General features: G+C 31.4%; 3 non-coding genes across 3 annotated transcripts; 2 read left to right on the top strand and 1 right to left on the bottom strand.

The window, feature by feature from the left end:
* Window positions 1-2,525: 2,525 nt before the first annotated feature.
* On the bottom strand, window positions 2,526-2,597 carry Trnae-cuc (transfer RNA glutamic acid (anticodon CUC)). Its single transcript has one exon. It is a non-coding gene; the product is annotated as a tRNA-Glu (tRNA).
* A 1,975-nt stretch (window positions 2,598-4,572) lies between these two features.
* On the top strand, window positions 4,573-4,644 carry Trnae-cuc (transfer RNA glutamic acid (anticodon CUC)). Its single transcript has one exon. It is a non-coding gene; the product is annotated as a tRNA-Glu (tRNA).
* A 12,344-nt stretch (window positions 4,645-16,988) lies between these two features.
* Trnae-cuc (transfer RNA glutamic acid (anticodon CUC)) lies at window positions 16,989-17,060 on the top strand. The gene has a single exon. It is a non-coding gene; the product is annotated as a tRNA-Glu (tRNA).
* The last annotated feature ends 543 nt before the right edge of the window (window positions 17,061-17,603 follow it).

The following is a 17,603-nucleotide window of genomic DNA, read 5'->3' as shown; positions in this document are numbered from 1 at the left end:
TGTCATAATACTTCCCTCAGATCTTAGATGAATCTGGTGAAAATGCATGACGACTTTCAGGTAAATGTATAATCCTGAGGATTTTAAATTTAGAATTGATTTCAATTTAATATTTTAATTTTAGAAAAAAATGGTCTCAAAGAACATTTGCTAAAGGACAAGTGTTCTTTGAAATCATTTTTTTTTCGACAATTGCACATTTTTTTTGATGTAATATTTTATCGAAGTATAGTTAATCACATAAGATATATTAGAGCCACGTTTGCCGCGGCTACAATCTGACGAAGATTTGGAGTGAAAAATTTATTAAAACTCCTCAGATTGGTTGTACACCAAACATGGGAGAATGGTCTCTCCGAAAGTTTCTCGTATATTGTCTTATAAAGATGTTGTAGTGTAAGCTTATAAGCCAGTTAACAGCTACGCTACACGAGCAATTGCTTTTGTATCGTTGTCATGTTACTGGGCTGCGAATCACAAGGTCCCAGGTTCTATCCTCGAGCATAACAAAACGCCACAATGTTATTCCTCTCTCCCCACATAAAATCTTGGGCTTCTAATAGAGCTATGAAGGTCACGACAGCTCAGATTATTATTTTCAGTGTCCTGCATATAACGAATGCTTCGTAATAATAGCAAAAAACAAACAAACAAAAAAATACTGTACTTGTGCATTAACTATATGCCATCGGCAGACAACAGTTAAGGAATATTGATCTTTAGTATGAATCTGACGTTTTTACTGTATCGAACCTGCAATCTTTGCAATTAATTACTGGCATAAGGCTATTATCACAAGTACCAGAAATCCAGTATTTATTTTGTCTACTTTATTTCGATCGATTGAAATCAAAATATTATACAGTATATAATAATATACAGTACAGTATATAGTAATATTATACAGTAAGATCACATATCAAATTTTAATTATTTAGATTATTGCATTTTTTGTGGTATCATATATATATGCATGTGAAAGTACGGACTGATAGACATTCAACCCTTTGAGAGATTTGGTACCAAATTTGATAAGAATCTAACTTTAGAAGCACGCTATTTTTTTTTTCAGATTTTATTTTACTTGAAAATTTGTAATTAATTGTCACTTAAATTTGCCAACAATGGTATGATTTTTAAGAAACCGATTTTATGTTTTTATTTTTAATCTTTTCAAATGCAACACCGGCCAAAAATTAATTCTGAAAATGAGAAAAAAATAAAATATTAAAATCAGTTGCGAATTAGGCATTTCGTGAATTTAAGAGGTTAATATTATGAGGCTCTTTTTTTAATAATTAGACAATAATATTTGATTCTCCTTTAGTATTTGTTACAAATTTCAAATGAATTTTTAACGAAATCAACGCGATAATAATTTATTTTAACTTTGTGCAAATCTGCATTTTTAAATTTATTAATTTTAATGTGTATGTCATGCAAAAAATAACTAAACTCTAAAAAATTAAATTTTTGAAAAATTAGCTATGATAATTACTTAATGATAAGATAATGTAAGTAAATGTATTTAATATATAAATAACTTATATATAAGTAAATGCATTTAATTATTATGATATATTATAAGGAAATAATAAATTTAATATATTAAATTTAAAAATTGCTATATTTTTCAGACCACTTCAAATGTAAAGTAATATGACATGTATAATGAATACTTAATATTCCTATACCTATGTAATTATGTCTATTTTATTTTATGTAACAATAATTAATGATTAATATATCTAAGTAAGGACATATTACAGCCATAATATTTCATAATTTATAGAATTTGCATTTCTTACAAACATGTTTTTTTTCTTTTTTCGAAAAATACTAATAACATTTTAACTGATTTGCCAGCAGTCCCCCCCCCCCATAACCACATGGTCCTACACAGTTGCATAATTGAAAATCTATTAGTCAATCAAATAATTCGTTAAGATTAATAATTATTCTTTAGGCTTCTATATGTTGTTAGAAAAGAAGTTTAATTGTAAATTCATGTAGTTACGGGACAAATTTATGAAATGCTTACTTTTCTGCAGTTTTACATGTCTTTATTTTTGACTTGTTGGAAATGTGAAAAGACTGAATCGATTTTTATTTTATTTCCTAATGGAATATTATACATTTGTCTGTTTCTTTCATAACAGAACACTTTCTTTTTAATGTTTTCAGAACTTATGTGTCAGTTAATCTACTAATTGAATCATGTTTTGATTCTGCAATAGTGGCGCTATCTGGTTGCGTATTTGCAAAAAAAAAAAAAAAATGATTTGATAATGAAAATAAATTATAAAATAAAAAATATAAAGCAGGAAATAATTAAAATTAAAAAATATATACTTTTTACTTCTCTACTTGTAGTGGGATTATAAAATTCGTTTTAAATTTAATGTAATAAATATTTTATTAAACTTATTTAATAAAACATTTATTTTGTTAAATAATTTTTAATAATATTTATTTTATTAAATCATTGAAAAAACGAAAACAACAAGCAGGAAAAGAAGCTTGCCTTCCCACACCGGGAATTGAACCCGGGCCTCCTGGGTGAGAGCCAGGTATCCTAACCACTAGACCATGTGGGACACAACGCGCAGACTGTTGTATAACTTGAAATCCGTTTAATAATATCAATTTTGGATTCATTTTTGAAGCATCATTTCTCAGATGGTAAAGTTTGAGACACAGATGTAGAGGATCATATTCTTGACATTCTACTGAAAATCATTTATGTATGTTCACATTAACCCTTTAAAGGGCCATTTTTTTCTAGTCATATTATGTTAAAATATTTCTAGGCTTGAAATTAGAATAAGGAAAGGGATTCATTTAGCTTATTAGATAAATTTAATTTGATTTGATTAATTAATTAATTTGGTTAATTAATAATTAAGTTACAAACCAAGACACAACATTTTGTGTGAGATAAAGAACTAAAGCATCTAAGTTTCTGTCTTTCTAAAAAAATTTGTCAGAACTTATGCCAACCTACATAATTTCATACAAAGATTGATAAATTTGGTGGGAAGCATACTTCCCACGGTCCTAGAAAGGGTTAAATCTGTCATCGAGAATCAAACTTAACGTGTGACGTGGTAAATGAGGACACAAATTTCGTTCTGATTAGTTGACCATACTGCCCATATCTGTCCTGAAATAGCCTTTATATAGCTTTTAAGAAACTGAAAATTAACATTGCTTTGCGTAACATACACAAATTTTATCTTTTAGGGCTTCGACATTTTAATTAATCTCGGATAACTTCAAAAAACTCTCGATTTTAGCCTGGAATGATCTTGGGTTCTGTATCTCATTTCACAAAAGATAAATTGTATAAACGGGGCTCTAGGACTTTAGATTTGTCTATTATCAAACCCTCTTCCGTTGATATGGTTTGAAATTTTGGAAAGGGTCTGCCGATTTAGGTATCAATGAAGGAGTATCTGACTCAACACGTTAGTTTGTATTTATGTACTAGCTATTTGAAGAATTCTAGGAAACATTTGAATAATTGAAAAATTATTCGCAAATTGCATTAAAACATTTTCCAAATTCTTGCATCGGCCGGAATAAAATATTGATTTAATTCATACTCACATGATACGCATGCTGCTCCAATTTAACAATCAAGACACATTTTTGGAATAGGCAATTTCATAGGAGAAAAAGTCACAGAGTAGAATGAGACAAAGTTCAGTGATGCATTAAATGGTATATGGGTACGTTTATTTTGTATCTGTAACGTCATATTAATCATCATGGGAAATACATCTTGGATGCTGGATTCTTTTCAGAAACCGAAATAAGCCTTTACGATGGTCTTACGTCATTTTGATATGGTGGTGTTGAGTAGTAATTACACTATATTGGCGTTTTGGGGTGCATTGACCTAGTATAAAGAATCGGCTTCGAGGTAACAGGATTCCAGATTCAAAATCCATTTTCATCGAAGAACCACCGACTAGAAGAGCCTAGAGCATGTTAAATCCATTGGGACCAAATATCCTCCTGCTAGCGTGGCAAGAAAGCATGAAAAAAGAGTGCCAGCTTAGGTGTCGACTTTCTCTTCTGCCCGCATTAAAAATTACGAAGCGCGTCCCAAAATAGTCCTGCATTGCTTCAAAGAGGAACAGTAGTCACTGCTGACAGTAATCACGGATGGGTAGGTATAGATTTTAATAGAATGTGTTCATCAAATGACAATTTTTTCATGGTCGGAAATTTAGCATAGTTTAATCATATTAATATCTGATTTTTAAGCAAGACAAAGATTATTTAGTTATAGATTTCGCCATTTTGAGTCTTTGTAAAAGGAGAAAGACAGTATCTGAACATGCATGATCCTCTTCACATATCAATATCATATACAATATGAGAAGATTTCACCCTAAATGTCAAATTGCATGTGTGCATTCATCATGGATGTTTTTATTAAATCAGGTCTCGAATCCAAGATTCTCCAATTCCGAGGTTCAAATCTTATTTTCCTCTGTCATTTATATGAATTTGTTTTATTATTACTGAAAATAACTCATTTAACGTTAACAGTCCCTAAACGAGTCCCACATGGTCTAGTGGTTAGGATACCTGGCTCTCACCCAGGAGGCCCGGGTTCAATTCCCGGTGTGGGAAATAATTTTTTTTAACATACATTATTCGATTTCGCAATGTTATCCCTTTTAATATTTAATGAACCCCTTTTAATATTTTTTCAATTTTTTTTTTAAATTTAATTAAATACATTTAGAAGTTTAATAAAAACAAATTTCACAATTGCACTTTTAGTAATGTTTAAAAAGTCTAATGTTTTATTTTAATTATTTTCTACTTATTTATTTGTTAATTTCTAATTCAATTAATTATAAATATTAAGGAATTTTGCAAGAAATGGTTCTCTATTTTGCATCCAGATGACGCCACCAGTACAGAATCAAGACATGATTAATTTGACAGATTAATTGTCAAATAAGTTCTGGAAAAAATTAGAATAGTACACTATCATCAAAAGCACACAAGTGAGCACAATTTCGAAATCCTCAGCAAGCAGGAAGTGAATGGAAACTGATGTTCAAATTCCATCTTTGCAAATCTGAGGCTTAAATCCAAAACTGCAGAAAAGAATGAATTTCTCAAATTTGTTTCTTTCTACATTATATGCGGCAAAAGTGAAAAAGAATTACTTTTCTAATATGGAGTAGCTTAAAGTATGGTTATTAGATTTAAAGAGTTGTTACAATCAGATACAGATTTCCGACTTTTCAATTGTTTAGGATTGCTGTGATGAGGTGCCTTCACCTAGGAAGCCCGGATTTATTTCCCGGTGTGGATAGACATTACTTTTCTGTTCACAAAATCCCCTTTCTTTTAGTTAATGTTTGGAGAAAGAAGTGACAACTCAGGTGTCGTCCTCGTCATCTGACCACTGTTCAAAATGACGAGGTCCGTCCCAAAATAGCCCTAGTGTTGCTTTGAAACGGGACGTTAATATAACTAAACTAAATTAAATAAAACATAAATTAAACATACAAAAAAGGATGATTTAATAGTAAAAGGCCATATAAAATAATTTCCGAATAAATTCTTATTTTTTTGCGTATATACAATATGATTTCCAGGACTTCTAAGCCACAGTGTTTCTTCTTTTGCTTTTCACTGAGAGTATCATAATCGGATATTAAATTAACCGACGTTCCATTTTAACTGTCAATGGTTTAATAATTTATATTGGTTAGTTTCATTAATGCTCTGTTTGGACTATTTTTAGATGGATTTCACAATTTTAAAATGTAGTCAGATAATGAACACGGCATCTGAGTTAATAATTCTTCAAATTTCTAAGTCAGGGAGAGCATTTAATTCTGGATGTTAGATTTAACGTTACCAGAATCACTTATATGGCTAATATTTGGCGAGATCGGGTGGAGAGTTTAGAATCTTGAAGTTCCATAACCTAGACGAGATCACCGCAATCCTCACAGTGGAAAATAAAGGGTGCTCCAAAACTAACGCAAGATTTCAATTTGCTTTCATTCGTGCAGTAAAGTGTAGGTAACTGAAAGTTTAGGGTTAGTAAAAATGGAGCGTTACACGTTAGAACAACATGTTAACGCAAGATTTGAATTAAATAAAAAACACATTTTTTTTCCTTTAAATTGTTATATTTTTATTGAATTGTAAAATACACAGGATAGGGCTATGTATGGAATTACACATAGAGCAAATGGCGTCCGCGACTTCGCTTGCACATATGGTCTCTTTTGTCGATAACTTCCATGACTATTTTACGTAAATGTGGTTGAATTTCGTTGATGCAGCTTTGAATTTCCTCCTTCAATGCACGCGTGCTTGTGTGCTTGTTGGCATAGACCTTAGACTTCAAATAACCCCATAAAAAGAAATCAAATGGCATTAAATCACTCGATCTAAGGGGCCAATTCTCAAATTTTTGAACGCCAGACTTTTATTATTGTTGAAATATTGTTAAGTATTGAAAACACGTTGTTCTATCGTGTAACGCTCCCTTTTTAGTAACACTGAACTATAATTGGTCAAATGGTTTTTTTAATAGGATTGCCAGTACTTTATTGCACGAATGGTGCCAAATTTAAATCTTGCTTTAATTTTGAGGCACCCTTTATTTTGCTTCAGGACATTCATATACTATTCATAGGATTGTTTAAAACAGGATCATTTTATTCCGAATCTTCATGTATTTTCGACTCACTTTCACAAAATCAAAATATTGATCGTTTTGTAATTCTATTCCAAACTCTCCGTGGTGAATTGATTATAGAAATCCAGGTCAGGATTGGAGTTTTGTAAATTGATTTCTCATTATGCCGTTCTGGATCGGATATTTCAGTGTTGATGTGGCGTGGAAATTTGGGGATGATGATGATGTCCGATATAATATGATTCGACATGATATGATTTATCCCAACACAGCTTTCTTTAGGTTTCAAAATGATACGTTAATGTAACGATACTGAACTTAAAACTTCCCCCAATCAGAACATAGATATGTTGTTTGAATTTATCTCATTCTGATTCTGAATTTCAAATATTTTCTAAAATAGTAAAACACATGAAGATAACATTTTTTAACATTCTAATGCTGATTTCAAAAAATGATAATGGGATGCGTTATATTTAAATTATACATAATTAATGTGCATAATTAAAGAAATCTTCATATTTTTTAATTGATTGGCATCGTTTCTGAAAGATTCATCCAACAACTAAACAAAACTCGGAATTACTCACTGATAGGTTCACTTAACATGGCTGATCTCTGGGTTAAAACCCGCAACCCATTCATTTCGGAACCAGACTTTGTATTTGAAAATAGAATATTGTGCCCTTTTATAAATTATTTAACTGAAAATATTTTATTTTAGTTATTGGAGGGTTTCAAGTACTAAATATTGAAAGCTCCCAGTTATGTTTTGCCTTGCTTAGACCATAAATTCTAATAATTTTGACAACATTTTTTTTTCCTTCAGCGTATTTGACTTATAGTAAAATTATGACCTTCTGATATGGTGGATTCTATATTCGGAATCGAAGAACAGCCATGTAAGGTAATCTTTTGGGATCAAATGATCTTGGAGAAGGAGATACAGGATCAGGATTTGTCCTCGTTATCGATCATTGTTCAAAATTATGAAGTTCATTCCAAAATAATCCTTAAGTTGCTTCAGAGCAATATTTTAATAAAATTAAACTAAATTAAATAATCACTATGCCATAATACGTGAAAAAAAAGGCCTTGATTCGATTAATTCTCTTGTAAAACCACAGCATATGGCAGCATCGTACAATAAATCAGAATGGAATTACTTATTCATATTCGCTAACCGCGTTTGAAATATCATAGGTATTCGAAAACTATTCCATTCAATTACTTCCCTTCCCTCTCAAATCCTATTTTTGGTTATTGAATATTCGATCAAAAACAAGATCCTTTTCCCAGAAGTAATCGACTGGAGAGTCCGCTGCGGTTTTCTCTGCCATCCCCTCCCCCTTTCTCCCGTAACAAGCTGACACTGTCAATAAAGGGAGGCTGCCAACAACAAACAAGAGCGGGAGGCATTAGCGCCCCATGACGGGGCTATTTCGGGAAGCGGAGCTAAAAATAGCTTCGCCGCACAGTTCCTGGAGCAAATATAGAAAGGCGCATTACCACACCCTGCGACACTCTTTGGCAGAGGATTTCGATCGCCAAAACAGCAACAAGTCCTCTTCTCGCAGGGTGGATCGACAGCATGGTGGAAAAAAAAAAAAGGTTGATAATGATGTTGTTAATGATGAAGAGTTATCATGTAGTTCGCAGAATTAGTTTATGACTTAGTAGAATTGTTTATGAATTAGGTTAATTGAGATGAGGTATCCATATTCTTGTAAGATAATTTTACATTTTTTTTCTGTCACCTAAATATTTTTATTGGAATATTATACAGGATGACAAAGAAAAAGGCAAATTATTGCTAAAGTTTTGACACAATAAAAAAAGAAATTGCTTTATATGTAATTGATTTTTAACTAATATAACTGTCAGAGTAATTAAATCGTGATGGCAATCTTGGTTTTGAGGTCAATGAGTGAAATTTACGCAAAATCAATCATGAATATGAGCCTGGTGTGCACTTATTTTGTCATTGGTCAAGTATATTCACGTTGGTGCGACTTGGAACTTGAGAGATAGAAGCGCAGACTCAGATGTCATCCGACTCTATTTCAAAATGATGAGGTTCGCATCCGAATAACCATTATGCACGTTCAAAATGGGCGTTAATGTAGCAAATCAAACAATTGACCGTTGGAAAATGTATTTATTTCAATAAACATAGGTTAAACGAGAGTTCGACAAATAATTAGGACTTCAAATCGGCAAGAATTTATTTTTGAAGTAAGAATCTATCAACCAATTTTTGAACATGTTAAACACGTCATCCTATGAAAATTATGTCCTGATCTGGATTATTACCGTATGGAAATTGTCTCCTATTATTCTTTGGATCTTATAACTCAAGTGAGCACATACACTTCACTGTAAAATTTGATAACTAAAAAAATTCCAAAGAGTATCTGTTCTCAAGTGCACAATTTATGTAAAGACACGTATAACCACCCATTTTTGAAATTGCTGGAATAGTACAGAATTTTATTTAAATGCAAATATTTCTGTTTTTTAAACCTGAATTTTTAACAACTGTGAATTAAGTGGACCTCTGAAATCATTTTTTAATGATAATTATCTTCATATAAAATATCGACTAATGTTTTGATCCCTCCCTCCCCCGTCTCCCACGTTCATTAGTTTCAACCGTGGTCATAAAATGTTTAAGAATAATAAAGTGACCGTACACTTCTCAATGAGACCACCACCTTTCACTATTTGGAGTCAAAATTCTCAGTGATGTGTTTTGTCTCTCAAACAATAGGAAATAAAGGAAGAAAGTCAAAAACAAATTTGACATACCTCATTCGATTCAACACGAAAAGACACCTTTCATGTATTAGTACCATGGACAAAAAATATAAAGCACGTCAAATATTTGATTTTGGTTCATAAATAGATTCTATATCCCCTTATTCAATCGATTATCTTAGGTTATAGCTTAGAATGGAATGGCCGTTTTATCATCGTGCTATCATCTTCAACGAACATTCCAAAGATAAGAACACTTCTTCTTAAGGATATTCAATTGCGGATGCAAAGAATATGTTCGGGCAAAGGGTTGAAACATATCTTTTCCTAAATCCGTTATTAAATTTAGTATTATATCAATAGCCAGACTGTCTGTTACAAGATTAGCTATATAAATTATAGCTCAGCATGGCTGGAGGTTCATTTTTTATTTTGTAGCACATGATAAGCATATAACCTATTAACCTTTTTACAAACCGTACATTGTCAATTTTCTTTCTATACGAGGCATGTATTCTTTATTAATTTCTGAAAGCATTTCCTATATCTCATTGAGTAATATTGTACATGTGTCATATTTTATGCTTTGTTTCTTTTCGTCTTGAACACATTTTGTGTCTGCACCGTTTTTTTATGACCCGCGGGCTTTATTCATATACAGACTGTCAATATCTTTAATTCATAAGTCTCAGTATAGATCAGTTCTGTTGGCGTAAATTAATTAGTGCCGTGGGTTCCTTATTGGTTAGAGCAGATCTTCATACATATTTTTCCACTCACAGCCTCTTTGCAAGTGGGAAAATATAAGTGCGACCTCATTTCCATCCGAAAAAATGATTTTCACAAATATATACAATCCACAAACGCTAATAAATCTTTTAATGAAATGAAATTCAAACAATGATAAATATTAAGTGAGTTTTGATGAAGAGTCTCAATTTGCTTTCCTTAAAAGATTTAGTTCATTAATATTGAAGAATATGGATAGAGAAGTCGCTGAATATTTTTTGATATCCTAATATTACAAAGTACGACTCTAAGGGGGAAGGTCGGGACACACAGTTTAAGAAGACCTAGTTTTGATACAAATACATTTGTTCGTATGGAAGAGAAAAAATTCTGCAGGTACAGCATCTGAATCAGATCACAAAGAAGAAGGGAAATTCTGTAGTGACAGCATTTCTATTGGCTCGCAAGGAAGAGGGAAAAAATTCTACAAGTACAGCATCTGTACCATCTCTTAAGGAAAAGGAAAAATTATACATCTACAGTAGGTATACCAGATGGCAAAAAAAAAGAAAGAAAGAAATTCTATAGCTACAGTAGGTATACCAGATGGCAAAAAAAGAAAAAAAAATTCTACAGCTACAGTAGGTATACCAGATGGCAAAAAAGAGAAAAAAATTTCTACAGCTACAGTAGGTATACCAGATGGCAAAAAAGAGAAAAAAAATTCTACAGCTACAGTAAATATACCAGATGGCAAAAAAGAGAAAAAAAATTCTACTGCTCCAGTAGGTATACCAAATGGCAAAAAAGGAGAAAAAAATTCTACAGCTACAGTAGGTATACCAGATGGCAAAAAAGAGAAAAAAAATTCTACAGGTACAGTAGGTAACCAGATGGCAAAAAAGAGAAAAAAAATAATACAGCTACAGTAGGTATACCAGATGGCAAAAAAGAGAAAAAAAATTCTACAGGTACAGTAGGTAACCAGATGGCAAAAAAGGAGAAAAAAATTCTACAGCTACAGTAGGTATACCAGATGGCAAAAAAGAGAAAAAAAATTCTACAGGTACAGTAGGTATACCAAATGGCAAAAAAGGAGAAAAAAATTCTACAGCTACAGTAGGTATACCAGATGGCAAAAAAAAAAAAAAAAAAATTCTACAGCTACAGTAGGTATACCAAATGGCAAAAAAGGAGAAAAAAATTCTACAGCTACAGTAGGTATACCAGATGGCAAAAAAGAGAAAAAAAATTCTACAGGTACAGTAGGTAACCAGATGGCAAAAAAGAGAAAAAAAATTCTACAGCTACAGTAGGTATACCAGATGGCAAAAAAGAGAAAAAAAATTCTACAGGTACAGTAGGTAACCAGATGGCAAAAAAGGAGAAAAAAATTCTACAGCTACAGTAGGTATACCAGATGGCAAAAAAGAGAAAAAAAATTCTACAGCTACAGTAGGTATACCAAATGGCAAAAAAGGAGAAAAAAATTCTACAGCTACAGTAGGTATACCAGATGGCAAAAAAGAGAAAAAAAATTCTACAGGCACAGTAGGTAACCAGATGGCAAAAAAGAGAAAAAAAATTCTACAGCTACAGTAGGTATACCAGATGGCAAAAAAGAGAAAAAAAATTCTACAGGTACAGTAGGTAACCAGATGGCAAAAAAGAGAAAAAAAATTCTACAGCTACAGTAGGTATACCAGATGGCAAAAAAGAGAAAAAAAATTCTACAGGTACAGTAGGTAACCAGATGGCAAAAAAGGAGAAAAAAATTCTACAGCTACAGTAGGTATACCAGATGGCAAAAAAGAGAAAAAAAATTCTACAGGTACAGTAGGTATACCAAATGGCAAAAAAGGAGAAAAAAATTCTACAGCTACAGTAGGTATACCAGATGGCAAAAAAGAGAAAAAAAATTCTACAGCTACAGTAGGTATACCAAATGGCAAAAAAGAGAAAAAAAATTCTACAGGTACAGTAGGTAACCAGATGGCAAAAAAGAGAAAAAAAATTCTACAGCTACAGTAGGTATACCAGATGGCAAAAAAGAGAAAAAAAATTTTACAGGTACAGTAGGTAACCAGATGGCAAAAAAGGAGAAAAAAATTCTACAGCTACAGTAGGTATACCAGATGGCAAAAAAGAGAAAAAAAATTCTACAGCTACAGTAGGTATACCAGATGGCAAAAAAGAGAAAAAAAATTCTACAGGTATAGTAGGTAACCAGATGGCAAAAAAGGAGAAAAAAATTCTACAGCTACAGTAGGTATACCAGATGGCAAAAAAAAGAAAAAAAATTCTACAGGTACAGTAGGTAACCAGATGGCAAAAAAGAGAAAAAAATTTCTACAGCTACAGTAGGTATACTAGATGGCAAAAAAGAGGAAAAAAAATTCTACAGTTACAGTAGGTATACCAGATGGCAAAAAAGAGAAAAACAAATTCTACAGCTACAGTAGGTATACCAGATGGCAAAAAAGAGGAAAAAAAATTCTACAGCTACAGTAGGTATACTAGATGGCAAAAGAGAGAAAAAAAAATTCTACAGCTACAGTAGGTATACCAGATGGCAAAAAAGAGGAAAAAAAATTCTACAGCTACAGTAGGTATACCAGATGGCAAAAAAGAGAAAAAAAAATTCTACAGCTACAGTAGGTATACCAGATGGCAAAAAAGAGGAAAAAAAATTCTACAGGTACAGTAGGTATACCAGATGGCAAAAAAGAGAAAAAAAAATTCTACAGCTACAGTAGGTATACCAGATGGCAAAAAAGAGAAAAAAATTCTACAGCTACAGTAGGTATACCAGATGGCAAAAAACAGAAAAAAATTTCTACAGTTACAGTAGGTATACCAGATGGCAAAAAAGAGAAAAAAAAATTCTACAGCTACAGTAGGTATACCAGATGGCAAAAAAGAGGAAAAAAAATTCTACAGCTACAGTAGGTATACCAGATGGCAAAAAAGAGAAAAAAAAATTCTACAGCTACAGTAGGTATACCAGATGGCAAAAAAGAGGAAAAAAAAATTCTACAGCTACAGTAGGTATACCAGATGGCAAAAAAGAGAAAAAAAAATTCTACAGCTACAGTAGGTATACCAGATGGCAAAAGAGAGAAAAAAAATTCTACAGCTACAGTAGGTATACCAGATGGCAAAAGAGAGAAAAAAAATTCTACAAGTACAGTATCTATACCAGCTCACCAGTACCAGTGAAAAAATTCTATTGGCACAACTTATGTATCAATTAGTACGCAAACGAAAACCAGTGGTAGAGGGCTCCCTAAAACTTTCTCGCATACTCTCTAATAAAAGTTTTATCTCAGAGAACTCCTTGCATGGCACTGGTGTCCAATAGTTACGAAATATTAACTTTTGGCTTGAATTTAGCACTTTTACTGAATCTATCGTTTTATCGATGGGAGAAATTTGGCGATGAATCCCTGGCATGCCGTTAATAGTATGCAAAAATCGAATTTATGTTTTAGAAGGTTTTTCTCAGTCGATTAAAACAAAAATTTGACATGAAACTGTACTTGTAGTCACAAAAATTATTTCCTACCAAATTTGAAATATTTAAGTCATTATGTTTTTGAATTATTGCATTTACATGCTTCTGAAATTATAGACCGATAGACAGTAAACTCCTTGTTGGATTTGGCTCAAAATTTGGTAGGCGTCTGCATTACAGACGTTAAATCTATCTAGCTCTCTTTGTTTTGTAAAATATAATGCTAGCTTATATTGGAACAGATGGACTTCCACTGAACAGATTTTATTCAACATTTGATTGAACTCTGCAAATTTAGTGTAAAGATAGTATACTAGATTTCAGTTATCTAGTTCAAAGCGTTTTTGAGTTTTCTTTCTCACAGATAGATAGAAAGGTAGACGGATATTTTCTGAAAATATGGTTCCCGAACTCAGAAGATCTAAAACGTGGATATCGAGTTCGAATTTTTTGACGATTACTATACTTTCTCTATACAATCTATACCAGAAAGTAAAAATTGTAATGCGCCCCATCTGAACCAGTTCATAGAGGGAAATTTTAGTTGATACTACTTCGATGACAGCACGTAGAGGGAAAATTCTATTGATAAAACATCTGTAGAGGAAAATTTTATGCAGGGGAAATCCTTTTGCTGGTATAGTGGTATAGTATCCTCAATAATTCGTAGAATTAAAATTATAGTGATATAGTGTTTATAACAGTTTTCAGAGAAAAATTCTATTGGTACAAATTTTGTACCAGGCCATTCGCAGAGAGAAGATTATTTCGTTATAACTACTATACCATTGGTTCGCAGAAAAAGAAATTCTATTCGTATATCATTTGTAGCTTTCATAAGCCAAAAATTAAGTGCTCGCAATACAGTCCGCGCCACGACAGTTACAAAACCTTCCCCCCAGCAGAGAGGAGCGAAGACAAAAATCGCAGCTGTTTCGTTTAATTAGGGGCACAAAAGAAACGCCAGCTTCACCTATTATTAGTGTTTTCAAACAAAAACCCGACTTGATTTGCTTAAGATAGGGTAACACGAAGCTCGGGGGCCTCTTGGTGTCCTTCCAAAACTGAATTAGTGCGTTCCGAGAGGGAATGAAGAAAATTCGATTCAGTTTTATAAAATTAAAATCTTTCTACCTATCAAAACAGAGGAATGGAATCTCGCGATACGGCATGCAGAAATGGTGGAAGGGGGGGGGGTCTTTTGTATATGATTTATTTCCTTTATAAAAAACAATTTAAACTTATACATACAATTAATATGAATTTAATATCTTATTCCCTCTGTCATATCGAATTAATTAAGAAGAAATTCTATTACTATTATTTCCTGCTGTAGTACCTCCCACTTCTCTCCCCCCCAAAAAAAAGAATAAATTAAAATTATGTCTGTCAGACAAGACAATAACTTAAAAATGCAAGTAGCTGAGGGGGGAGCAAAGAGAAATTTAGAACTTGGTTTTATCACGAAAATTATAATATGGATCAAAATTTGGTAGAGGTTTGTCTAATGATTGACTGTCTGTCTTTTCAGATGTATGTCTGTTCTGTAACTGAAACCATTAACAAAGCAGATAGTTGAAATTTAATATGTGTGTTTGCATTAAAATTCTTAATTTGTATAAAGTTGATGTTGCCATTTGAAAATTTTGACACTGTAACTAAAATTGCTAGAGCTTAACTATTGTATTCATATGGATGCATACCTCAAAATACTTTGCACAGAAATTTCATTCCGTTCCTATGGACGGTATGATAATTACGGTCTCATATATCGAGGTACTTTCTTTTTTCAATCAACCTGTATTTTTCTATGTTGGAGAACTTAGTAGAATGTCTACATCTTTTTTATCTGAAGTCATTCGAAATTTTGAAGTTTATCTTAAAATAGCCATTTTGTAGCTCAAAAATGGGATTTAAATATACTAAATAGAATAAAGAATCCCACTTTTACTGACATTAAAATCAATAATTCTTAAATAATTCATATAAAAATACTATTTTAGTAATTCAACGCACATTTTTCAAAAATCAGAGATTTGATACCAGAACATGGCGTGAGACGAGTACAGTTGTTATATCTGAAATAGCATGAAAAATTACATTTGTAAATTGATTGTCTGTCATTTACAGTATATTATAAGCAATCCGAATTTCATAATCAATTATTTTGGGAATAATCCGAAATTTGTTTAAATTTTTTTCGAAGGTTAAAGACAAAAAGTCAGGGCAGATTTTTTCTCTTATAAAAGAAAAAAAATTTTAAAAAAATCTAAATTAAAATCTATATAATGACATTCATTATAATCATAATCACAGCAGAAAAGATTTCCTATAATGTGAAAAAATATTAGCAAAGAAGACAAGCCTATAGGAAGAAATTTTTTTCTTTTTTTTTATGTAGTATTTACGAAATAAATTTACTTTTCCCAACTATGCACAGTTTTTATTTTTATTTATTTCTTATTTTTATTTTAAATTTATTTCTTATTTTTATTTTATATTTATTTCTTATTTTTATTTTATATTTATTTCTGATTTTATTTTATTTTATAGTAATTTTTTATTTTTATTTTATATTTATTTATTTATATATATTTTTTGTTTACAATTTCTATCTACATGTTACTACTACAATGACTGTAATAATATTTACTATACTAAGCGAAATTTAAAAATTTTTCTTCATTTATCTATATATATGAGCAAAAAACATTTTATGCTTAACTTCAGATCGCCCACAAGATATAAAAGGAAAACCCACCACTCTTTTAAACTAATATAATACATGATCAATTTCGTTGTAATTTAAATTTAATGTATATTCATTTAATTCATATTAATACATTAATTCTTTACTTACAAAATTAGTTACAAAGAACAAAACAAGATATTGTGTTACAAAAGAAAAAGAAAAAATTCCGGGATCGTCAAATATAAATCTTCTACGATGTTTTAAATGAAAAATTCATGGGTGAAAGAGAACCCACCTGACAAGAAATGATTAGTCAGTGGTGTCGGAGACAATTTTTCGCATAGACACTTGAGACTTTAGCCTTTTGTTTCAAAAGGTTAATCGAAGTAATATTTAATACTGTAGGTAAGGAGAAGGGACTTGAAAACAATTTTGTTCTTTCTAGTGGTGTGAAAGTTTCTTATTGTTGTACTATACAGTATTTATTGCTTTATATTTTTCTTTCTCTCCTATGATTAAAATTCGAACAGTTGACAGTTTTTATTATTTTATTTTGTCGACGAAATGTTTTGAAAGTATTGATAAGAGTTTATTTCATACCTCCAAGTGTCTCCCACATGGTCTAGTGATTAGGATACCTGGCTCTCACCCAGGAGGCCCGGGTTCAATTCCCGGTGTGGGAAATTTCACTTTTTTTCGTTTACAATATTCGTTTTTTTAATTTTACAATTGTTTCTCATAAAATTCTTTTATTCTTTGGTTATTTATTTTTAAATTTTCAAATTAAAACAGTTAATCAATCAAATTTAATAAAATCAAATTTTTCTTAATATTCTAAGAAGTATAATTTTTTTTACGTTGCTTATTTTCAATTTTCTTTTTCTTTAATTTATAATTCACTGCTATAAATATTATGGACTCTGGAAATGATTGTTTTTTACAATGCGAATTGATGCCACTAGAACGAAATCAAAATTTAATTGAATTATTCAATTAACAAGTGATTGAGTTTTAAATATAGCATATTGTCACAAAGAATACGCTTACTGCCAAATTTCCAAGGCATCACATCCGGAAGTAAGCGATAAAGTCAATTGGTAACTTTCATCTTTACAAACTTTTATTTAATTTGAAACAAATCAAATTAAATAAAAGCTTTTTAAAAAACAGTTTTATTTGAAAATATTTTAAGAGTTGAGAGGAACTCGACCTCGATAAACGGATGC

This window comes from Argiope bruennichi, chromosome 10 (genome assembly GCF_947563725.1).
Source record: "Argiope bruennichi chromosome 10, qqArgBrue1.1, whole genome shotgun sequence".
Lineage (NCBI taxonomy): Eukaryota > Metazoa > Arthropoda > Arachnida > Araneae > Araneidae > Argiope > Argiope bruennichi.
Note: the sequence above shows the minus strand (reverse complement) of the source record. Positions and strands in the feature narration are given on the sequence as shown.